This window comes from Lampris incognitus, chromosome 7 (assembly GCF_029633865.1).
Source record: "Lampris incognitus isolate fLamInc1 chromosome 7, fLamInc1.hap2, whole genome shotgun sequence".
In the NCBI taxonomy this organism is placed as follows: domain Eukaryota; kingdom Metazoa; phylum Chordata; class Actinopteri; order Lampriformes; family Lampridae; genus Lampris; species Lampris incognitus.
The window spans coordinates 31161951-31187678 of record NC_079217.1 but is presented as its reverse complement, the minus strand read 5'-3'; the positions used below and the strand labels follow the sequence as shown (position 1 = coordinate 31187678).

General features: G+C 43.3%; 1 long non-coding RNA gene across 1 annotated transcript in view; it reads right to left on the bottom strand.

Moving 5' to 3' along the window:
* LOC130116167 (uncharacterized) overlaps positions 1 to 25728 on the bottom strand; it is a 64605-nt gene that overhangs the window by 17664 nt on the left and 21213 nt on the right. The window lies entirely within an intron of this gene.

Here is a 25728-nt window from a genome sequence, read left to right as displayed (position 1 = left end):
ACGCACGAAACAAGCTTGTACTGCTATGTATTAAACGTTTTTTTTCCTGCATCTGTATTGATATATATATATACACTACCGTTCAAAAGTTTGGGATCACCCAAACAATTTTGTGTTTTCCATGAAAAGTCACACTTATTCACCACCATATGTTGTGAAATGAATAGAAAATAGAGTCAAGACATTGACAAGGTTAGAAATAATGATTTGTATTTGAAATAAGATTTTTTTTACATCAAACTTTGCTTTCGTCAAAGAATCCTCCATTTGCAGCAATTACAGCATTGCAGACCTTTGGCATTCTAGCTGTTAATTTGTTGAGGTAATCTGGAGAAATTGCACCCCACGCTTCCAGAAGCAGCTCCCACAAGTTGGATTGGTTGGATGGGCACTTCTTTGAGCAGATTGAGTTTCTGGAGCGTCACATTTGTGGGGTCAATTAAACGCTCAAAATGGCCAGAAAAAGAGAACTTTCATCTGAAACTCGACAGTCTATTCTTGTTCTTAGAAATGAAGGCTATTCCATGCGAGAAATTGCTAAGAAATTGAAGATTTCCTACACCGGTGTGTACTACTCCCTTCAGAGGACAGCACAAACAGGCTCTAACCAGAGTAGAAAAAGAAGTGGGAGGCCGCGTTGCACAACTGAGCAAGAAGATAAGTACATTAGAGTCTCTAGTTTGAGAAACAGACGCCTCACAGGTCCCCAACTGGCATCTTCATTAAATAGTACCTGTTAGAGCCTGTTTCTTAGCAATTTCTCGCATGGAATAGCCTTCATTTCTAAGAACAAGAATAGACTGTCGAGTTTCAGATGAAAGTTCTCTTTTTCTGGCCATTTTGAGCGTTTAATTGACCCCACAAATGTGATGCTCCAGAAACTCAATCTGCTCAAAGAAGTGCCCATCCAACCAATCCAACTTGTGGGAGCTGCTTCTGGAAGCGTGGGGTGCAATTTCTCCAGATTACCTCAACAAATTAACAGCTAGAATGCCAAAGGTCTGCAATGCTGTAATTGCTGCAAATGGAGGATTCTTTGACGAAAGCAAAGTTTGATGTAAAAAAAATCTTATTTCAAATACAAATCATTATTTCTAACCTTGTCAATGTCTTGACTCTATTTTCTATTCATTTCACAACATATGGTGGTGAATAAGTGTGACTTTTCATGGAAAACACGAAATTGTTTGGGTGATCCCAAACTTTTGAACGGTAGTGTATATATATTATATATTGTGGCAGGATGAGGAAAAAACACAGGAGACGAAGGCGAGTTTGCTGTTTATTCCTCAGCTCCAAAACCAAACTAAAGCAGGAACAACCCTGCACCAGCAAGCCCGGGAATGTAAACCACGCCCCCAGCTCACAGTCCTGCTGGGTGAGAGGCATAGCCCCTAGTGTCCGCCACACAGCCCCCCCCCCCCCAAACACCCAGAAGGGACTCCTGGATAGAAAATTAGTGTCTCACTGGAGGCTTAAGCAGCCTGCCATTACGGCTGCGCCGTCCCTCAGCCGAAACAGTAGGTGAAACACTGTCCAAAGTCGGCTGAGAAGCAGAACACTGAACCCGTGAAGACACTGCCGGGGTCCTGGAAGGAGGACGACCCCGATGGGGAACCTGGGCCGGAAACACAACTTCGCCTGCCACCCTGTGCGCCGGTTTAAGCCTATCAAGCGTGACACGCTCCCTACTCCCTCCCATATCCAGCACAAAACCCTTAGGACCCGTCTCAAGAACCCGAAATGGGCCATCGTATGGGGGTTGGAGGGGCGAGCGGTGAGCATCATGCCGTACAAAAACAAAACGAGCCGACATGAGCTCCGCAGGCACGAACGACCGCGGAAAACAATGGTGAACGGGGCCTGGAACTCGAGTGCTGTCGGACAAAAAAGGATAAACGGCCGGATGGGGTCGAGGAGCGGAACTCCCAGGCAAAAATTCCCCAGGGATGCGGAGCGGCTGACCAAGCACCAGCTCAGCGGGCGAAGCGTCGAGGTCCTCCTTAGGAGCCGAACGCAACCCGAGCATAACCCAAGGTAAACGATCCACCCAGTTACCATCCGAGAGCGCAGCACGCAACGCTGCCTTGAGCGACCGGTGAAAACGTTCACACAAGCCGTTAGCCTGAGGGTGGTACGCGGTAGTGCGGTGTACCTGCACACCCAACGATCGCGCAAGTGCCGACCAGAGCTCTGACACGAACTGGGGGCCCCTGTCTGAGGTGATATCTGACGGAGCGCCGAAACCGGCGACCCAGGAGGAAAGAAAAACGTGTGCAACATCTGAGGATGTTGTGGAGGACAGAGGGACAGCCTCTGGCCACCTAGTGGTCCGATCCACCATTGTGAGCAGGTGCGTAAAACCCTGTGAAGAAGGTAGAGGGCCCACCAGGTCCACATGCACGTGGTCGAAACGTCTGGCTGGGATCGGAAACGGCTCGAGGGGTGACTTAGTTTGCTGGTGGACCTTAGCGCGCTGGCACGCTACACATGCAGCGGCCCACCCCTTGACGTCCTTGCGGAAGCCAGGCCAGGCAAACTTGGAGCCGACCAACTTCACCGACGCCCGAACTCCAGGGTGCGAAAGGGAGTGAATCGAATCGAAAACTCGACGGCGCCAGGCCACTAGAACAACGGGGCGGGGACGGCCGGTGGAGACATCGCAGAGGAGGGCAGGACTGCCTTCCTGCATCACAGCATCCTCCAGCTTGAGGCCAGTACGCGTTGACCTAAGGGCAAGGACGTCCGGGTCGCTGGGCTGGTCGGCAGCCATAGCAGAGAAATCCACACCAAGGTGCACAGGACACACAAGCACACGCGAGAGACAATCAGCAACAGGGTTTGACTTCCTGGCCACATGCTGAATGTCCGTTGTGAACTCGGAGATTGCCGCTAGGTGGCGCTGCTGACGAGCAGACCACAGCTCAGTCACCTTGCACATGGTGAAAGTCAGCGGTTTATGATCCACATAAGCCGTGAATGGGCGACCCTCCAGCAGGAAGCGGAAATGCCGGGTTGCAAGGTGCAGTGCCAGCAACTCCCGGTCAAAAACGCTGTACTTGCGCTCGCTATCTCGCAGTTTGCGGCTAAAAAATGTGAGTGGCTGCCACGCATTCGCCACACGCTGTTCAACCACAGCCCCCACGGCTATGTCAGACGCATTGGTCATTAAAGCTATGGACGCCGTGGGTGTGGGATGGGCGAGGAGGGCAGCGTTATCCAGGGCGCACTTAGCTCCGTCAAAGGCCTGGACCCATTCGGGAGTCCAGTCGACAGGGTCGTTAGCCTTTTAAGCCGCAGGGCTTCGTAAAGTGGCTGAAGGAGGTGGGCAGCGCGAGGGAGGAAACGGTTATAGAAATTCACCATGCCCAAGAATTCCTGCAATGCCTTAACAGAGACGGGGCGGGGAAATTTCGCCACCGCTTGCACCTTAGAAGGCAACGGGACCGCGCCCTGCGGCGAAATGCGGTGACCCAAGAAATCATTCACCGGCAGTCCAAACTAACACTTGGCCGGGATGACTATCAGGCCGTGTTCGTCCAAACGACGGAAAACCTGTTTCAGGTGCGCCAGGTGCTCTTCAGCTGACGGACTGGCCACTAATATGTCGTCGAGATAAACGAAAACGAAATCAAGGTCACGCAACACCGAGTCCATCAGCCTCTGAAAGGTTTGCGCAGCCCCCTTCAAGCCAAAAGGCATGCGCATGAACTCAAAAAGCCCAAATGGGGTGATCACTGCTGTCTTGGGCACGTCCTCTGCGCGCACGGGAACCTGATGATAGCCGCGCACCAGGTCCACCTTAGAGAAGATAGTGGTACCTGCCAGGCGTATGGAAAAGTCCTGTATGTGTGGGATGGGATAGCGATCATTGGCGGTGACGTTGTTCAGGCGGCGAAAGTCGCCGCAAGGCCGCCACGACCCATCCGCCTAGGGCACCATGTGAAGCGGCGAGGCCCACGGGCTGTTGGAACGCCTCACTATACCCAGACGCTCCATGATGGCGAACTTCTCCTTGGCTGTAGCCAATTTTACCGAGTCGAGGCGCCGCGCGCGCGCAAAAACTGGCGGTCCCAGAGTGGGAATGAAATGTTCTACCCCGTGTTTAGTAACCGCGGTGGAAAAGGCAGGCGTAGTCACCGATGGAAAATCCGCCAGCAAACGCTGAAAAACATCCCCTAATGCTAAAAAGTTAGCGTGTGTTAACGGCCCGGCTCCCCCTGTCTCGCACGGAACAGTGGCGAAAGACAGCATCAATTAAACGGCGGTTTGCAACATTAACCAGCAGACCATTAGCACACAGAAAATCCGCGCCGATAATAGGAACAGTAATGGCGGCCACTACAAAGTCCCACTCAAAATGGCGCCCGTGGAAACAAACAGTCACCAACCTTGTGCCAAACGTCGCAATGGACGAACCGTTAGCTGCACTTAACTGTGGGCCGCCGCCTTCGGTCGACCTGTCTGTCTTAGCAGGAGGGAGTAGGCTCTTTTGCGAGCCTGAGTCCACCAGAAACCGTCTTCCTGACATCGTGTCCTTAATGAAGAGCAGCTCACTACGTCCGCCAGCGCCCACAGCTGCTACTGAGCGCTGGCCCTGGAGTTTCCCGCCGCCTCAAACGTGCACGGAGGGACGCGGCGCCTCGCCTTGCCGCCGAACCGCTGGTGGAAGAAACAGAGGCTTCTCCGGCGCCGTCTCCGGGCAGTCACTCCAGCCACCAGCGCCAGGTCCGCGCCCTCCGACGCCGGCTGCAGAGGCTCAGATGGCGAACACTGCACAGAGAACCGTCTGGTAGCCAGCAGGACCCGATCGGCCTCCTCAGGCAAACCTTGGCAGTCACCAGCGGCCAGACACGGGGAGTTAGCCAAAGCCACGCGCACAGGAGACGGAAGCTGGCGCAGGAAAACGTGCGGCAAAAGGAATCCGCCTTCGTCCGAGCCTAGCAGCGACAGCATATTGTCCATGAGATCCACAGCCGTCCCGTCGCCCAAACCGGATAGGGAAATAATTATATCTGCCCTCTCTGCGGCAGATAGTCTGTACCTCCGGAGCAGAAGATGTTTGAGGGCGACGTATTTACCGTGTTGCGGAGGGGCGCGCAACAGCTGCATGGCCCGGCGTGTGGACTGCTGGTCCAGCGCAGCGACGACCAAATAGTATCTGGAGTCGTCCGCGGAGATTCCACGCAGGTGGAACAGCGCCTCGACATGCTGGAACCACGAAGCCGGGTCGCTCTGCCAGAACTCTGGGAGTTTCACAGCCGCGGCGAGAACGGCCGGCTGTGAGAGTTGGGGCGGCGTGGCCGAAGTGGATTCACACTCATCTTCTGCTCCAAACATGTTCAATTCGGGGTCACCAATGTGGCAGGATGAGGAAAAAAACACAGGAGACGAAGGCGAGTTTGCTGTTTATTCTTCAGCTCCAAAACCAAACTAAAGCAGGAACAACCCTGCACCAGCAAGCCCGGGAACGTAAACCACGCCCCCAGCTCAGTCCTGCTGGGTGAGAGGCATAGCCCCTAGTATCCGCCACAATATATATATATATATATATATGGGTGTGTGTGTGTGTGTGTGTGTGTGTGTGTGCAAAGATTATAAATATATTATGACATTCTGACACACTGAGTCAATTAAGACAAGCATTTTTTTTATCCCTGTTGTGTTATTACAAACTAAAGGATGAGGAATAGAGAGAAGAGAAGAAGAGAGAGAAAATATGGAGGGGCGCAAACGAAAGAGATTGCCGCACATTGCCAGAAGATTCCCAAAATGCCTTCTTTTTCCTGCTCTCTCATTGGTATCTTATTAGATATGTCTCTGCCGTACAGAGTTATTGGGCTGGGAGTCTTTTCAAAGTCCAAATCCCAGCAAAGCCTGTAATAATCTGTCAGCAGAGGGAGATGACCCCACAGACAAGGGCCTCCTTATCCACACAGATCAATAGCACACTCAAGTCAGCTCCCCATCCCCTGTGCACCGCTGTCCACCCAGCGACAGCAGCTTCCTCTGTGCCTTCTGTCTCCCACTCTGACACCAATCACATTCCCAAAGTCCCTATGAGCCGTCGCGAGGTTAATGAGAGGGATAATGGAGCCATATAAGAGTCAATATCTGACCTTTGGATGAGGGTCAATGAGAGCTACAAGAGAGCCAGAGCACACAGCGGCCAATCTGCATTTCGAAACCTAATGAGTCCTTTATAGAATACAGACGATCCAATTACCCTCGATGGTTCATCACACAGCTGCCCACATTTGGCTCCGCTTGTCAAAACACAGAGGATGTTCTTGGAGATCCGGCAATCGAGGTTTAATTTTCATTTGTAGAAAAGGCCTATGGCAAGTTTCGTATTCAGCTATTGATAAGACTTGCTATGGAGCCCCTAACACTTGATCGAGTCATTGAAAGTTCATTAATTTTTTTGTAGAGCTGAGTGACTGCTCGATGTTACGCAAGTGACTGGGTTATGGCCTAAAAAAAGCTGACCATTTTTTAACTTTTGGCGGGAATCACCCATCAACAGCCAATTAGATTTTCTTCATCTTGTTCACTTCTGACATGATGCAAGTTCTATGGATAAATAAATGTTCAATTAGCAGTGGCCAAAAAGGAGGAGAAGCATATCACCACTACCTAAAGTTTCCCTGTGCTTTCCAAATTTCAGCTAAAAGAGCACTGCGATAAGCACTTGAAAAACGATACACGGAGAAAAGTTTCTGCTGTTGTCGATGTCGAGTGAACTGATCATTTTGGAGAGCTTGAGATGATATTTGTAGCTTGAGATTAAAATAATTCCTGCTGATACAAAATGCAACAACAAAGTAATAACACAGATAATGTAATAATAAAGGTTCTCCCAGAACCTTAATCACTGTCCATAGCAAATAAATTGATGTCTGGTTGAATACAGTGTAATGGTGTGTTCACACCAAACATGACGCCACACTTTGGCACAGCACATGTCGAAGTGAATGGAAAGAATCAATATGGCTCAACAAACAGCCATTTGCCATGAGATACACAAAATAAGGGGAATAGTCTCAACAAAATTGCTTGTGATGAACCAGTCAAGTTTAAAGCATGGCTATTAGAAAGCCAATTTCTCTCAAAGTGGTCACAGACTGGCCATTGAACATTATATGGTGTCAGAAGTCAACCATGGCAAAGTTTCCTCCGCCAGACAACTTTGATTTCAGTTATCTGGAGATATGGTCTGAAAAGAAGCAGAGGTTCAACACGTACACAATTGTGACCAAGCTGGACAAAGAGGACAAAGACAAGCAGGTGTGTACTTTGTTGTATTCACCTGGGAGTGAAGCTGAACACATTGTTAAAACCTTTGTTTATGCAAACGAGGGGAATGAAAGTGTGTATGAAGTCATACTGGATAAATAAGACAAATATTTCACACCTAAAGTTAATGTGATTCATGAGAGGGCAATGTTCCCCCAGCGGGTGCAGAAACGGGGGGGAAGTGTAGAGGAATATACATCAGAAGTTTACATGAGTTGGCTGAGAGGTGCGATTTTGGCACCATGAAACATTATAAGAGACAGACTTGTGATCAGTGTCCTGGACAAAAAAAAAATGTCACAGAAATTGCAAATGATGTCGGGTTTAACCCAGGAGAAAGCATGCAGACAAGCCAGGCAGTAACAACAGATCAGAGGGCAGATTTCTGAGCAGAGTGCAGCCACAACATTGTTTGAGGTGATGCACACACACAAACGGCTTTACTCCATGTGGCCAAAAGGCACATTCGAATTGGAGAGGAGTGACTACAGTGGAAGCTAGAGGACTCCCAGGCAGCAGTACAGGGAATGCAGGTGAAGGAAAGTGTTTGAGGTGTGGCAAGCAGCACATCAAGAGTAATATTTGCACGGCTAGATGCGTGGAGTGCCACAAGTGCAGCAAGAAAGGCCACTATGCTGTTGTTTGTCTCACTCTACAAGTCAGCGACATGTTTACAGAGCAAACAGAACCAGAGAAATGTTTTCTGGGTGATGTTACTGTGCAGGATTCCAATATGCCATGGCCGATAACACTACAGCTCCAGGATAGTGATGCACAGATCAGAAGAGACGGTGAAGGTGACACGTGTTTATTTCTCAACACACTTATGAGACATTAAGAACAAAGCTGAAGCTGGAATATTCACAAACTGTATTGGATTGTCCAGGGGGCAGGCTAAAAAAAAGAAGAAGAAAAAAAGGCATATTCAAAACCTATACTTACTACAAAGGGACAAAACCTACTTCGCAGAGATGTGTCAGGGGCTATGGGTCTCATTCACAACGAAACGATTTTGAGACAAAAATGTTGGTTAACACCACTTTCATAGGTTAGACATAAAAGAAAATCACTCAAACACCATAGGTAAGATGACTTTACACCTGGCTACAGAGTGCAACAGAGAGGTCTAGTTTGAGGACAACATCTCTCATTTGAATATAGATTGTGTGATTTGCAAGTTTCAGCCTGGCACTACATCCCATCACTGCCAAATTTCGTCAATCAGTATAATATCTGTGGGAGCTGCTGCAGCATCCCTGAAGTGGCTAGGTCACAGATACTCAACTGTCTGCGTTCAAGTTTTGTGTCTGTAGGACACAGGAAGAAAACAAGCAATCATGTGGGCTTGCATAGATACAACATCACATGGTGTACCAAGACTACTTCATACCTTGAAGATACATTGAATAAATTTGAAGCCAGGTTTTTGTTGAAAAAAAATGTGTAGTGACAAGTTTATACATACAATCACATGGATTTGGTTTTGAAAACCGTTAGCTTTCTTTCTTTCTTCTTTTTTTTTTTTAGGGTATTTCCCCTTTTTTCTCTCCAATTGTACTTGGCCAATTACCCCACTTTTCTGAGCCGTCCCGGTCACTGCTCCACCCACTCAGCTGATTCAGGGAGGGCTGCAGACTACCAGCCGCTTCTTTTCACCTGACAGTGCGGAGTGTCACCAGGGGGACGTAGTGCGTGGGAGGATCCCGCTATTCCCCCCAGTTCCCCTTCCCCCCTGAACAGGTGCCCTGACCAACCAGAGGAGGCGCTAGCGCAGCAATCAGGACACATGTACACACACATCTGGCTTCCCACCCGCAGACACGACCAATTGTGTCTGTAGGGATGCCCGACCAAGCCGGAGATAACACAGGGATTCGACCCGGCAATCCCCGTGTTGGTAGGCAATGGAATAGACCACTACGCTACCCGGACACCCCCTGTTAGCTTTTCTTACGATAAGCTTCCATGTTCACATGTTCCTGATAAAGTGTGCATCTTACAGAGCAGAAATATTAGTTCAATGTGAACATTTACATGAGGCAGTTTTCTGCTATGCAAGTCTGTTACGCTGCTTTTAATAAATGTGGTTTTTCTTTATATATATTTTAATCTTTTTTTTTATTCTTTGCATTTTCTTTCTATTCTCCAGCAGAAGTTTGCTGTGCAGCCAAAACAACTTCAGGCAGTCAAATAAACTAAACAATAAAGACATGGTATGGAAAAGAGGAAATATGTAAAATATATATATATACATAAATAACAGTAATAAAAGTGAAGCATAGAACTGAAACATTGTGTTTTCAGTTTAAATAGGTGATTCTGGTCTAATCTAATTCAACTGAAAACAATGTCCTTGCAAGTACTGTGCTTTATTAACTTTTTATTGTTTGAAATAATTCTCCATTCAATCAAGTACAATGATGAGACCTGCTATAGCACTGAAGTTAAAATACCTAATAATACCTTAATTACGCTAACTTGGGGCAGCTAGTCCATACCACATTTGCTCAACTACAATATTGCCTGAAATAATGCATAATGTGAAAATCTCATAATGCAAATAAGGCATGTGCAAAATATTGCAAAATGTGCTGCTACTGTTGTTCAAATTGCAGATTTTGAAACATTTTCAAACTGCAGGTCTTTTATAAAGAGAAGACTGCTCTGCTTATCTATCTCTGGCGACAGATGACATTAATTGAAAAACTAAAACCTCACGTGATTATCAAAAGATAATGACATAACATCTACAATTGGTCCCATGGGATTTTAAAGCAGAGCCATTGCCATCTTTAGTGATAAAAGTTAAAAACACTAAAGCACAAACACAATTCAAAATACCAGGAGTGGAATATTAGAGTACCTTTGGTTTGTATTGTATGATGAATATGCTTCTCAGCCAGTCATCACAATACAATCTGAATTAACTGAAGAAAAGTCAATTACTTAAAGTTGAAAAAAAAAGTTCAGCAGAGTAACGCAAAACTATTACAAGTCCCCCCCACCACCACCCCCCCATCCCCATGTCCCCTCAGGAGTGATTTAATTCTGCACCCTTTTCTTTTTGTTTCTGTCTGTCTCTCTCCACTTCTTTTATTTCCAGCTCAAGGGAAGGGCAGACAATGCGAGCCATCATAGTGAGACTTAGAGAACAGTGAATGGCTAGTGATATGGTTCAACAGACTGGTTGAGATCAATGTGAGATCATAGAATTGGACCACTGGCTGTCATCCCTGAGTAAAACGGCCCGGTTATTATTTTGGTCCCTAATGCAGCTGTCTCCAGGGATGTCCAAGTGAATCATGGCCCTTATGATGGACACAGAGACAAGGGGAAGTGCAGGGTATATTGCACCTTAAGCTCGACATCCTGGCTTTGCAAATCAGAATCAGTTTACTTGGCCAAGTATGTGTAGGCCTACACATACAAGGAATATGACTCCGGTTCCTACATTGCTTTCCATGTACTTACACAGAATAAACATACAGCTACAACAAAGACAAAAGGTAAACAAATACATTTAACTACTATGTACAGATATAGACATATATCTACTACTACTTTCAGCTGCTCCTGTTAGGGGTCACCACAGCAGATCATCTGTTTCCATTTCTTCCTGTCCTCTGCATCTTCCTCTGTCACACCAGCCACCTGCATGTCTTCCCTCACTGCATCCTTAAAACCTCCTCTTTGGCCTTTCTCTTTTCCTCTTCCCTGGCAGCTCCATATTCAGCATCCTTCTCCCAATATACCCAGCATCTCTCCTCCACACATGTCCAAACCATCTCAATCTTGCCTCTCTTGCTTCGTCGCCTAACCGTCCAACATGAGTGGTCCCTTTAATATATCCATTCCTAATCCTGTCCTTCTTCGATACTCCCAGTGAAAATCTTAACAACTTCAACTCTGCCACCTCCAGCTCTGCCTCCTGTCTTTTCATCAGTGCCACTGCCTCCAAATCATATAACATAGCTGGTCTCACAACCGTCTTGTAAGCCTTCCCTTTAACTCTTGCTGGTAACCTTCTGTCACAAATCACTCCTGAAACTCTTCTCCACCCACTCCCCCCTTCCTGCACTCTCTTCTTCACATCTCTTCTGCACTCCCTGTTACTTTGGACAGTTGACCCCAAGTATTTAAACTCATATGCCTTCATAACCGCTACTCCTTGCATCCTGACCATTCCACTGTCCTCCTTCTCATTCACGCATATGTATTCCGTGTTGCTCCTACTGACTTTCATTCCTCTTCTCTCCAGTGCATACCTCCACCTCTCCAGGCTCTCCTCAACCTGCACTCTACTCTTGCTACAGAGCGCATCATCTGCAAATATCATGGTCCATGTTTACTCCTGCCTGATCTCGTCTGTCAACCTGTCCATCACCATTGCAAACAAGAAAGGGCTCAGAGCTGATCCTTGATGTAATCCCACCTCCACCTTGAACCCATCTGTCATTCCAACCGCACACCTGGTCATTGTCACACTTCCCTCATACATATCCTGCACCACTCCTACATACTTCTCTACAACTCCCAGCTTCCTCATACAGTACCACACCTCCTCTCTCAGCACCCTGTCATATGCTTTCTCTAAATTCACAAAGACACAGTGTAACTCTTTCTGGCCTTCTCTATACTTCTTGTAAGGGACCGAGCTAGTAGGATGAAAACAGAATGGCAAAAAAAAGTTTTTTGAACTTAAATGTGCTTACCACTTATTGCATGGGCCTCTCTCCATCACAGGGTGAGTAAAATCACATGCGATCCCCAGGTAATACTAGTGCTGTGAGAATAGGACTATAATCTTCATCTTCGTCAAAATGATATACTACAATTACTTCGCACATACTGGTGCTGAATCTAAATGGCCAGCTCAGTCCCAGATCTGAATTTGAAGTTCAATATTTTATTTATATACAAATGGGTAAGAAATCAAAGGAAAAACCTGAACGATTGACCCCTACAGTAAAGGGTCCAAGGGCTCTGTATGGGGGGCATTTTCCTGGTATGGTCTGGGTCCATTTGTCCCCTTAGGAGGGAAGGGTCACTGCAAATCCAAACAAAGGTATTCAGAGTGATTACCTTCATCATATGATGAACCATCTCTATCCTGATGGGAGTGGTCTCGTCACAGATGACAATGTCTTGTGGTGGCCCAATACCTTACTATTACACTTTATGTTGTTTTTTTCCTCCAATTTGTCACCCGTGTGTGTGTGTGTGTGCATGCGTGCGTAGGTAAGGCATAAAAAAGAAGAGTGAAATTAATGCACTTTTGTAATTCAATATCATGTGTATTTCAAAAGCCTTGTAATAAGAAGGCAAAAAAGCTTACACAGATATAATATTTTTCCTCCTCGTTCCCCATAACCTTTTTTCACTTTGCATGTTTTCCTCTCACTCTCTGTCTCTTTGTCTCTTGAACTGTCTAGAGTGGATGGTGCAGAGAAGACATGTTAGTTTTCCATTCAGCATTATATTAGAGAGTCAAACATACACAGCAGCTGCTCTCCAGGAAAGGAGTTATCAATGCAAATTACACTGGAGTTGAACTGCATCATGACTTATATGCATCGACTCTGCATCGCCTACCTTGAGGATGCAACGTCCTATAGGCTACAAGGGAAGGCATAAAATGTGACAGTGTATGAATGTGTGTGCGCGCGCACATAGTTTCAAGTGCATACGTGCACACTTGCTGATTACGAGGGTATTTCTGCACCGAAATATTATTTGTAACTAGTTTTAAACATACAGGCAGAGAGCATTGGCATAATATTAAAACCCATCCTTCGGTTACGCTTTTTGGCAAGCCTGTATGACCTTTTTCACTTGGTGTACACATACATTCGTAAAAATGTTGAGATGTGAATTTCTGATAGATGGCCTTGGGGCAATGAATTTTATATGCAAGCCTGGTTGCTGATTATTTTGGAATAATCACTCCATTACAAGAACATGTCTCCAAGGTGTAGTGTGTGGAGACTGTTGCCTCAAAATAAATATGTTTTCTCAAAGCAAATAGTTGTTTCATCTGGAATAAGATATACATTTCCTCCCTGCGCTTGCAAAAGTGGTCTGTAAGATAGTGTAAACAGAGGCAATGCTTGAGACATTCGCAAATTCATGGTCTTGTTTGTGCATTTGCTGGCACAAATCAGAAAGAAAGAAAGAAAGAGACAGCAAAACTATACAATTCCAACAACCATCCAACTAGCATTCTAATTGTAGTGGTGTGATGAATTATCAATTAACAATAACGATGAAATTCCTAACAGTAAAAAAAAAACAAAAACAAAAAAACAAAACACTGGCATTATGAGCAACTCCATTGCTATGTCAAGCTAAAAGACATCTTTTTACGTATTCCCTTTTATTTTGGCTTTTAGTGAAGTAGCCCTTTTGTATTTTCTCCTTCCCACGAGAGATATACACACAAAGGAAATGGGGTCACTGTTCACTTTTCACAAGCACAGCAGGAGAACTCTGCACCCTGAGCACAAAAAACCAATGCATGAAGTTAAACACGGACATTTCCAAAACAACACTGTTGTGGAAGAAGTTCTAAAGGAATAACAATGCAATGTAACCTTTATCTAACCTACATATATAAAAAGCAATGTGGAGAAGTGCATTTACTTCATTTTGCCATACATTTCTTATTTGTTGTTATTTCGGATTTTTTAGAGCAGTGGTTCTCAACCTTTTTGGGGTCCTGGACCCCCTGCGTATTTTTGATCTACCCTGAGGACCCCTCCACCTGATCTTGGGGGAGGGGGGTTGCAATTTGATAGGAACAGTAGAAACTGCATTTTAAATTGCATTATAGCATTTATTCACTCTTTGGGGCAAAAATAAGAGCTTTCAGTTGTAACTTAGATATAGTTAACAAAACAGAATTCTTATGCAGTAACTTTCAGATTTTTGTAACAAAACAGAATATGTATTCAGTAACTTTCAGATATATGTAACAACAGAATTTTTATGCAGTAACTTTTAACAATGCAAACGGGAGCGAGATCTCTTATTAAAATACAATAAATTACACTTGTGAAACAGATGTAATTAGAGAAAAAAGTCCTGTTAGCCTTTATAGTTTAGGTAGATAAAGGTCTCAGTCACATTTGAGTAAAATAATCCTATTTCTATAAATGTCATAGGATTTTTTTTAAAGATATTTTATTTTCACGGACCCCTTGCCATTACACCACGGACCACTAGGGGTCCGCGGACCTCCGGTTGAGAAACACTGTTTTAGAGCACTTCATCCATTTATAGCACATATTGATTTGTTCCACATGTCCTTTTTTACATTTCAATCTGCTTCTTTGACACGTTCAATTTATGAAAGCTGTGCTTCCAACATGGCAGAGCCTGTCTCTGCCTCATTCTCAGCATCAGAGAATACTAAGTAACACACACTTAGACCCACTTTGTATTTTTATGAGGTACCTACTCTGATTGGTAAGTCAGTGTATGGAGAAAGAAGAGTATTTGTTTTGGTGAAACTCTGTTTGCTGAAGGATTCAAAATGCACTTGTGACTGGAAAGTAAATGACTCTCTAAATAAATAAGGGTTAAAGAAAACAAACCTCTCCCATCTCTCACTAAACACACTATCCTTGTGCAATGGGATTATAACTTTTATAGCAAAGCCACCCCTTGGCCAGCCGACTCTTCGGTTATTGTGGGCAGCCTCTGTTTGTAATTATGTGGAAACAAAAGAAGAAGAGAACCATAAAGGGAACCTTAGTAATACCTCAGCAGGCAAAATTAAAATAAAAACCAAATACAAAGATAGATTGAAATTTCCTCCTGTAGTTTAGCGAACGGGCATGTTGGAATGACCCTTCTCTAGTGTAATCCCATAAAGCCCTCTGGGAGGATTGACCACAAATTCTGCCATTTTTGCATTCCTGAATGAAAACTTAAATCCCTCTCATTGAACCCCTCCCCTGCGCCCTCCCCCACCCTCCACCAACCCACACCCACCCCTGGTTTGTTGAAGAATTGGCCAGGTGTTAGCTTGTGATGAGAACTGCATTGTTCCTGGACAATCAAACCTCACAGACAAGTTTGGAGCAATGACGTGTTAGCACATCATCCTGAGATGAGTCACCCGGATGCCTTCTGACAGGCCTCATTTCACTAGTGAGAGAGTAACTGGGACTGCCGCACGGCCCAAAACACATACTGCAGGGCACGCTTGTACTACTACTTTCGGTTGCTCCCATTAGGGGTCGCCACAGCGGATCACCCATTTCCATTTTTTTCCTGTCCTCTGCATCTTCCTCTGTCACACCAGCCACCTGCATGTCTTCCCTCACTGCATCCTTAAAACCTCCTCTTTGGCCTTTCTCTTTTCCTCTTCCCTGGCAGCTCCATATTCAGCATCCTTCTCCCAATATACCCAGCATCTCTCCTCCACACATGTCCAAACCATCTCAATCTTGCCTCTCTTGCTTCGTCTCCTAACCGTCCAACCTGAGCGGTCCCTTTAATATAATCATTCCTAATCCTGTCCTTCTTCGTTACTCCCAGTGAAAATCTTAACAACTTCAACTCTGCCACCTCCAGCTCTGCCTCCTGTCTTTTCATCAGTGCCACTGCCTCCAAATCATATAACATAGCTGGTCTCACAACCGTCTTGTAAGCCTTCCCTTTAACTCTTGCTGGTAACCTTCTGTCACAAATCACTTCTGAAACTCTTCTCCACCCACTCCACCCTGCCTACACTCTCTTCTTCACCTCTCTTCTGCACTCCGTTACTTTGGACAGTTGACCCCAAGTATTTAAACTCATACGCGTTCGTCACCTCTACTCCTTGCATCCTCACCATTCTGCTGTCCTTCCTCTCATTCACGCATAGATATTCCATTTTGCTCCTACTGACTTTCATTTGTCTTCTCTCTAGTGCATACCGCCACCTCTCTAGGCTCTCCTCAACCTGCACCCTACTCTCGCTACAGATCACAATGTCATCCGCAAATATCATGGTCCACGGAGACTCCTGCCTGATCTCGTCCGTCAACCTGTCCATCATCATTGCAAACAAGAAAGGGCTCAGAGCCGATCCTTGATGTAATACCACCTCCACCTTGAACCCATATGTCATTCCAACCACACACCTCACCACTGTCACACTGCCCTCATATATATCCTGCACCACTCTTACATACTTCTCTGCAACTCCCGACTTCCTCATACAATACCACACCTCACCTCTCAACACCCTGCCGTATGCTTTCTCTAAATCTACAAAGACACAATGTAACTCCTTCTGGCCTTCTCTATACTTCTCAACCAACATCCTAAAAGCAAACATGGCATCTGTAGTGCTTTTTCGTGGCCTGAAACCATAATGCTGCTCGCCAATCGTCACCTCTCGTCTTAACCTAGCTTCTATTACCCTTTCCCATGTCTTCATGCTGTGGCTGATCACCTTTATACCTCTGTAGTTGCTACAGTTCTGCACATCGCCCTTGTTCTTGAAAATGGGTACCAGTACACTTCATCTCCACTCCTCAGGCATCCTCTCACTTTCCGAGATTGTGTTAAACCATCACGCTCCATCTGGCCCAAATGAGTAAGGGGGGTTTAAAATAACCAACAGGGAAGGCATGGCAAGGCCAGGAAAACATGGAAGCATGTATGCACTATAACACACTGTCATTAATGCTGTAGGACCACACAACTACCACGAGGGAAGCTTCCTTTTTTTTCAGTTCAGTGAACAGCACAATTGAGACAGCTAGAACCACTCACGACACAGTGAATAAATGTATTTGTGATGTCTTAATTGACAGATACAATTTTAGTTTTAGTTTTTTAACTAGTCATTCGTACATCCAGCCAGCGAACGAAGATTTTCATCATTTCAGTCGAGTGTGATGAATCTGTTATAATGAATTCATAAAACCAGACGGATTAATATTTCATTGGTTATTCTGAATTTTAAAAATGATCACAGACAATCTTCCCATCACATGAAGTCGTATGTTTTTTAACAAACTTTTAAGTGTTTTTGGTCAACTGGGATTGTTAATGAAATGAAAATTGGCAACACAGAATTGTTGGACGTGAAGGGAGACAGTGAATTCGATTATTACCCACAAACAGATAAAATAAAATAATAATCTGTATCAATTATACCAAATTTAATAGTCTGGGCAAAGCATCTGTTGCATTAAAATGCAGAAAGAGAGAGGGAAAAGGAGGATGATGGAGAGACATTATTTGTTGCTGCAATGAGTATAGACTTTAACAGCTTAAAAAGGGTGGTTAAAAAATAAAACAGATTTAGCCTTATTTGTTTTTTGGAACACAAAATAAAGGATTCTGGTTGGCATTGTGCCTATTTCCGAATGTAAGTGTACTTTTTTTCTGTTTTGTTTTCATTTATTTATTTATTTTCTGCAATAAATTATACCCCAGAGAACCCAAACACACCCTAGTTCATTTTTTTCTCTCTCTCCATTTATCGAGCTCCCCAGACTGTAGGCATGGGAGGAACTTCACACGGTGTGCTTGTTTGAAGACCTGCTCTCCGCTGTCATGGTTCATTGTGAAAAGAGATCTGTCCATTTTCCTGTAAAAAGTTAACGGTTCAGTTCAGATGCAGGGCCTGGCACCTCAGGCCTAGCATTCCCCTCACACCGCCTCCCTGTTTTGGTCCCCATGGCTCTTTACAGATTGATATCTCAGTGGATGGGTGGTGGGACTTGGGTGGGGGATTGTAGGAGGGGTGGTGTTTAGAAGGTTGGCTGGGGATGAACTGACAACTGACAGGTTATTACTGGCTTTGTGGGGGATTAGTCCATAAAAGCCCCCTCAGCCCCATGGCCAGTGCAGCCAGAACCCCAGCAAATAAGATAAAATAATCTAGCAGAAGAGAGAGACAGAGACAGAGACCAAAAGAACAAGTGAGAAAGAGAGAGATACCCAAATATCCCAGCCCTCTTGAATGAAAAAAGAAATCCTCCAAATCTTCAATCTGTCCTAATTTTGTTGTTTCAGTATTTTTTTCTCTCTCTTTCTGAAAAAAAACTGCCTGAGGATATGTCAGTTGGAATGAGATTAAACTCCCACAATACAGAGATGGAAAACAGAGTGGAACACATCTAAAATGCTTAGAGCTCATATTTAGAAAAGCTCTGCTCTCTTCTCTGGTTCAATAGATGAGGATCTGACTCATGTGGGCTGTTGCATAAGCAGGTACAATCATCAACAAGGACCTAGTTTGGTCAGAGAACTCCGGTTTCTGATACCGTTCACCCATCGCACAATATTGAATTTAAAGCTATTCTTCTCAAGTATACTTTGGTTCACTCAGCACCATGCGAGAACCTTGTGTTCAGTCATCTCAAAAAACTAGAAGAACAAAAGGATGTTTTTGGCATTATTGATTATGGAATATGATGCATATCCTGGAATTGAGAAGGAACTAATGTGCTGTCTACCTGAAATAGGAGAGTAAAAGTAATATGATTGTTTCATGAGGGGATACGCTTTCGCTTGACTCTTGGATAGTTTGAATTCCCATACAATACAACAGACTCCGGTTTGATCTCTGTCAATGGCAGGTGGGGAAGAAAGCAAAGTGGGATGTTGCAGTTTGGTCTTGATATATTTAAATCTGGTCTACTCAACAAGAGAATCATCAAATCCATTTTGTAAAGGGAATGTAACTTAGAGATCAAAGTACTCCAATTTATTATCAGATAGATCAGCTGTACAGTAAGTAGTGTTAGATTTGTGAAATGAACGAAATTCATGCATCCTCATTTAACCAATTATATAATGTGTGCAAGACAGAGTGCTGGGAAGACCTCACTGCATTTCCAGGTTGTAAAGTAGATAAAAGGGGCAATAAATATGATCCTTTTAAGAAAGATCCCAGAATCTTTCACATTAAATGCTTTGAAAATGTTTTGCCATCAATGACAGCTTATGGGGGCATAGAAATATTTAAATCCAAAATTGACCAATTATAATTCGCATTTTTCTTTAAATCTAACAGATTATTCTGCTTAAAATGACACACTGATGGTGATAAAAGAGGCCCTCCTTATTTACTCTGTAATGTAATGGAGACGAATGCAAATCACATGAATATGTACAGCTGGTGTAGTGCTATTGTATGATTCTAGTTATAAGATAACAGTGTGTATTTCATCAGAAAAAAAAGCCTTAAAATCTGTCCCAATTATAAAACTTACGAAGAGAGGACAAGGCTGATATCGATTTGAGAAATATTAACAGGTATGTGTTCTTATTATATCTCATTAATCTTGATCTGCAAGCTTGTGATAAGACTGTTCATTAATAAAATCAAATCCATAAGTACATTTCAGTGGGTGTGACCATTAGTGTCCTCAGCTCACCAGCAATGTAGCATATTATGTTAATGCAGATTTAAATATGTAAAACTTCTCTTAAAACATGGAAATGGGTTTTGGAAGGATGAACCACCCAGCATACACTTGGAGGTATGTAACTGCAATGATGAACTGCAAAAAACATAAGGTGTCAGGTGCTCAGGATATTGTTATAAAAGGCAGGTTTAGAATGTGATAATTTACTAATTGTGAACGTTCAATATCCAGTGGTACTGAGGACTTCCACTCAGCATATCACTACACCAAGATTTACACAGTTTTATGCATATCCATTTTCTACCAAAAGTGAAATTCCCATATAAATTCCTACATTACTTATACCATGATAACCATTCATAATGACCATGAAGGCTACAGTGTAAAAAATCTCTCATATCAAGAAGCACCAGTTATTTGTTATATACAAAACACATTCAGCCAATGCAATTCATGGTTCCTTCGTGAATGTAAATGTCTGATGCAATACTGTTTCTGCACCAGCAACATTATGTCCTGTAATACCAAGTGTGCTTTCCAAAAACTTACATGAGAATAGCCCTAATCCCATTTAAAGGTTCTATCTGTTTAGATCTTGAACAGCCACTTTCATTCCCAGAAAGCTCCCAGGTACAAATCATTATTTTGCAGTGTGATACAAAGAGAGCTCTCTATAAGCCAGCAAATCAATAATTGTTTACATTATTTTCAGCTGTCATCAGAATTGTTAGTAGCTGCAATGCCACAACCTCTTCACAAATATGTCTTCTAACACAATGTTTTACTGAGTTTATGCAACAGAAACATTTACTGAAGCTCCTTGTTTTAACTAGACAGGTAAGGTCAGTCTACATCTTGTCTACTCCGAAGGTCTTGTGTGCCGTTTTCATTTTCAAACCTATTTATTGTCTTGATTGATCCCTCATCCATTTGACCCAAAAGAGAAAAAGAGTGTATAAATTGGCTCACCTTGAGTTTACTGAAAGATTGACAGACTTATCAAAGAAATAGAATAGAGGAATGGAGGTGATGTGAGAAAAAAAACATGATGGCTTATTGAAAAACTGCTGGAGGTGAGGCTTGAATTCTGTGACAAGCCTGAAATAGTACACAGGAATTGTCAAAATGTTCTGTCTGAGACACAATGCCAAGGAACAGGTGACATTTTAAAGCTATTTTCTATTCTTGGGCAAAGTTCATGAAACAAAGTAAAACAATCTCAGAGCCAGCCATAAGCTAATGGCTACACTTCTTGATCATTACTCAATGATGCCACCCACAATTCTGAGATTTTGGCTCCAACGAAGAAACTGAAAACTTGCTACCTTTCTTCTGGCAGAAAACCTCCTTAGCCCATATTTAACATATAGACTGGGGGTGCGGAAGAACTGTGCACAATTTGACATTAATGTAATTAAGACTGTTAAGACTGACTGAGGACTGAAGTTATTAAATCACATATTTTTCAAAGTTGTACGTGGGTCATGTGTGGTAGCTTTGTTAAACTGAGCAAATAGTGGAAAGCAGGCAGCAGCATAGTTTAAGAAAATAACGTATGTTCTAATGAAGGAAGTTATTGCAAATATTCTTCTAATCATACATTTAAGTTTAATGGTTGTTTTAGAAAAAGGTGTCCCTTATGTGTATGAACTTTTATTCAATCAAGAGGGTGATAGGTTTTTTTCAACTATTCATACATGAAACTTACGAACCCCAATTCCAATGAAGTTGGGACGTTGTGTAAAACGTAAATAAAAACAGAATACAATGATTTGCAAATCCTTTTCGACCTATATTCAATTGAATACACTACAAAGAGAAGATATTTAATGTTCAAACTGATAAACTTTATTGTTCTTTTGCAAATATTCACTCATTTTTAATTTGATGCCTGCAACACGTTCCAAAAAAGCTGAGACAGGGGCATGTTCACCACTGTGTTACATCACCTTTCCTTTTAACAACACTCAATAAGCGTTTGGGAACTGAGGACACCAATTGTTGAAGCTTTGTAGATGGAATTCTTTCCCATTCTTCCTTGATGTACGACTTCAGTTGCTCAACAGTCCGGGGTCTCCGTTGTTGTATTTTGCGCTTCATAATGAGCCATATATTTTCAATGGGAGACAGGTCTGGACTGCAGGCAGGCCAGTCTAGTACCCATACACTTTTACTATGAAGCCACACTTCTGTAACACATGCAGAGTGTGGCTTGGCATTGTCTTGCTGAAATAAGCAGGGACGTCCCTGAAAAAGACGTTGCTTGGATGGCAGCATATATTGCTCCAAAACCTGTTTGTACCTTTCAGCATTAATGGTGCCTTCACATATGTGCAAGTTACCCATGCCATGGCCACTAACACCCCCCCATACCCCCATACCATACCATCACTTTTGAACTTTGCGCTGATAACAATCTGGATGGTCCTTTTCCTCTTTAGCCCAGAGGACACGACGTCCATGATTTCCAAAAACAATTTGAAATGTGGACTGGTCAGTCCACAGCACACTTTTCCACTTTGTGTCAGTCCATCTCAGATGAGCTCGGGCCCAGAGAAGCCGGCGGCGTTTCTGGATGTTGTTGATATATGACTTTCGCTTTGCATGGTAGTTTTAACTTGCACTTGCAGATGTAGCGACAAACTGTGTTAACTGACAACGGTTTTCCGAAGTGTTCCTGAGCCCACGTGGTAATATCCTTTACAGAATGATGTTGGTTTTTAATGCAGTGCCGCCTGAGGGATCGAAGGTCACAGGCATTCAAAGTTGGTTTTCGGCCTTGCCGCTTACGTGCAGAGACTTCTCCAGATTCTCTGAATCTTTGGATGATATCATGGACTGTAGATGATGAAATCCCTAAATTCCTTGCAATTGTACATTGAGAAACATTGTTCTTAAACTGTTGGACTATTTGCTCACGCAGTTGTTCACAAAGTGGTGACCCTCAGCCCATCCTTGCTTGTGATCGACTCAGCCTTTCAGGGATGCTCGTTTTATACCCAGTCATGACACTCACCTGTTTCCAATTAACCTGTTCACCTGTGGAATGTTCCAAACAGGTGTTTTTTGAGCATTCCTCAACTTTCCCAGTCTTTTGTTGCCCCTGTCCCAGCTTCTTTGGAACGTGTTGCAGGCATCAAATTCAAAATGAGTGAATATTTGCAAAAAACAATAAAGTTTATCAGTTTGAACATTAAATATCTTGTCTTTGTACTGTACTCAATTGAATATAGGTCGAAAAGGATTTGCAAATCATTGTATTGTTTTTATTCACATCTAACACAATGTCCCAACTTCATTGGAATTGGGGTTTGTATAAAAAAAGAACAAAAGCACAATGCTATCTAATGAAGTCTATTTGTATGGGCATGAGTTGATCTATCCATTTGTTTGTCTAAGTGAATTCACATAATGAGGCATAATGGTCAAAGACTAGTGTATGCACAATTCCATGCTTTGACAAAGGCACTGATGTATGATGCTGTGATTTGAAGCACAGATGTGCAACATATCCCTGAAAAAAACAAGATTTGGTTGAGACCAGAAAAGTACTGTTTTTTTTTTTGTTTTTTTTTTGCGATATGGCTGAGAAGCTTGCATTCATATAATATTCTCTGGTCATCTACAGAGACAAACTAGTTATAAAGTGCTGGCAAGCTCTGTCAGTGTTTTGAAATTTAAAGAAATATTTCAGAATTTTTCATGTCCCTACTCTGCCCATATAGCCTTATTTTCACAGTCATCCATCTATCTGATGCAATAAACGGAGGACAAATTCATAATCCACATTCAATGTGATAAAGTACTCCATGGCAGAGTCGTAAAAACCAGATCCAGAAAGTAAATGTCCAAACCGTGTATTTGCTCCAACCATGTTACTAAACCAGCTGATTTCATGAGCTAGTTTTCCCTACCTAGTTGAGGAGTGATGTTGACGAGAATCTACTGGTGTAGTGTAGTGGAGCAAATACATGGTTTGGACTTTTACTTTCTGGATCTGGTTTTTACAACTCTGCTTCATGGTTTGGCCAAAGCTAGGGCAGGCCAATGCTACAGCAAATTCAAGAGGTCATTTTAAAACTTTATAGTCATTTTTTGCTATAGTTTTTTTTCTTTTTTTCTACCATATAACCTCCTGCAACACAGCCTACAAATGGTTACCAGCAGTAGTCAATCCACTGCAGCACAGCAAAGCAAACACAATGAGGGAATTTAGCAAAGAAAGAAAATATATTGCTATGGTAAGACTCCTCTGATCATCCCATTAGCTTTGGTTGCACAATGGACTGGTTTTTTTTGCAATAAACAATGATTGTGAGCTTGTCTCCTATTAATTGCACTGAACTGTAGACAACAAACTGGAGATGCATATCCAGTATGAAGAAAATGATGGATGACTATGAAATTAAACTCACCTATGTAATATATTAGTGCAGAATATAAAGTAGGGAAAGACTTGAAAAAAAATCCAAACTATAGCTTTAATGGACAAAATTGATGAACAGCTATAGCTTAAGCGTTATCCTGGGGTCCGCGGTGGTGTAGCGGTCTAAGCATTGGCTTTGTGTCGATGCAGTTGCCCACTGGGGACCGGGGTTCGTGCCCCGGTCTCGTCAGATCCGACTATGGCCGGACTCGATGAAGCAGCAATAATTGGCAACACCGTCTTTGGGAGGGGGGCGGAGCCGGCTTGTGTTCGTCACATGAATGTGTCTGTGTGTGTGTCGGAAAAAGCAGTGGTTCGGCCTGGATTCACCTTGTCATGAAAGTGGCGAGGCGTCTCCTTCAAGACTGCTGGCCGGAGAGATGCAGTTGGCGAATGCATGCAGTACAAGGGTGGGTGTTTGAATTAAAATAGGGATTGATTGGCCACTAAATTGGGAGAAAAAGGGAAAAATCAGAAATAAATTTAGAAAGAGTTATCCTAACCTAGGGTACTGTAATTAGCCAAATGTCTTCCTTTGACAGCTTTGATTTTTCACCCAACCTCTCATGGGAACCATACCTTGAAAGTTTTTTGGGCAATGCAATCGCCATAAAAAGGATGATCCTGCAGCATGTAGTCAGTTTAGTCTATGCATACTGTATAAATCCAAGATACAACCCAATCGTATCTCATCATGAAAGTGAAAGTAAACAAAACAAAAAAAAAAGTTTTTTTTTGTATGCTCATAATGGTGTGACACAGGGCCTGAGAGCCTTATTTTCATGTCAAAAGCATTAGCAGCCTTAGGTAAGCAGTAAAATGATCAACATAACATCAGTAACTAAGGTTGGGTAGAGCTTAGGATTGGTCAGTTTAAGTTGTCACCCCTTTAATATAGGACTGGTTCTGTCCGGCAACTTTTGATCAGTGTAAGTGGTTGATGACTGTGACCGTGATCGCTATAAGTGGCCTCCATTGTGACCATGATGGAGATGAGTTTGCCTGTTGAAGAGTAAACCAGGCTAACACTTGGCACATTAAAGGTTGTGAGCTTTTCTGCTTTCTTTAATGCTTGTAAGCATCTCAGAACATAAGAGCCCACCACATGCAAGAACAGAGTGATGACTCTGTTCTTGCATGTGGTGGGCTCTTATGTTCTTATGTTATGTAGGGCCCACATTCCAAGTTGAGGAAATGGGCACTTTCATACCACAGGCCCCAGTACAGATGAACTGCCTATATACAGTGCACCCGGAAAGTATTCACACCCCTTCACTTTCCCCACATTTTGTAATGTTATAGTCTTATTCCAAAATGGATTAAATTCCTTTTTGTTCTCATCAATCTACACACAATACCCCATAATGACAAAGTGAAAAAGGTTTTGTAGAAATTTTAGCAAATTTATTAAAAATAAAAAACTGGAATATTGCATGTACATAAGTAGTCACACCCTTTGCTATGACACTCAAAATTGAGTTCAGGTTCATCCTGTTTCCACTGATCATCCTTGAGATGTTTCTACATCTTGATTGGAGTCCACTTCTAGTAAATTCAATTGATTGGACATGATTTGGAAAGGCACACCTGTCTATATAAGGTCCCACTGTTGACAGTGCATGTCAGAGCAGA